Raw genomic sequence first — 707 nt, forward strand, 5'->3', positions numbered from 1 at the left:
GTATGTTCTAGCTGGGTAATTTCATGTCTCTTGATTTCATAAAAGATTGCTATATCATTGTGAATTTTCAAACAAAAGACAAACAAACAAACAAAAAACCCCACAAAGATGAAGCGCTGGTATCCAGTGTATGTGTGACTGAACTAATAACTACCAAGACTACACACATCTGGAGAAAAAAAAGTAAGCTGTTATCAAAGTCCCTAATTTCCACTCTTCCTCCCCGCTTCTACAAACATGTCTGTTGTTTTTCTTGGGCTGGCCCCGGTACACTTGGTAGTAAAGATGTATTCTATTCTATTCTATCTACCATCGCGGTTCACGGTTACAAAATTGCATAGGGATCGTTCCATTCTTTTAATCCAGTTATCTGAATTCGACCCACCGTATAAAATACAAAACTTTACCAATAAATAAGGTCTGTTACATGAATTTTTTTTTTTTTTTAAAGAAAAAAAAACCACTACTTAAAACTTCACCAGGAGACGCGCAGTTTCTTGAACTTCAGGTTCAAAAGCCAAGCTGATTCAGTCTTCACCTGACTTCTATCACACTCCGTGGGTTAGTTTCAGTTTCAGTTTCACTTTCTCAAGGAGGCGTCACTGCGTTCGGACAAATCCATACACGCTACACCACATCTGTTGAGCAGATGCCTGACCAGCAGCATAACCCAACGCGCTTAGTCAGGCCTTGAGTGCATGCTTACA

Source organism: Babylonia areolata, chromosome 31 (assembly GCF_041734735.1).
Source record: "Babylonia areolata isolate BAREFJ2019XMU chromosome 31, ASM4173473v1, whole genome shotgun sequence".
Taxonomy (NCBI): domain Eukaryota; kingdom Metazoa; phylum Mollusca; class Gastropoda; order Neogastropoda; family Buccinidae; genus Babylonia; species Babylonia areolata.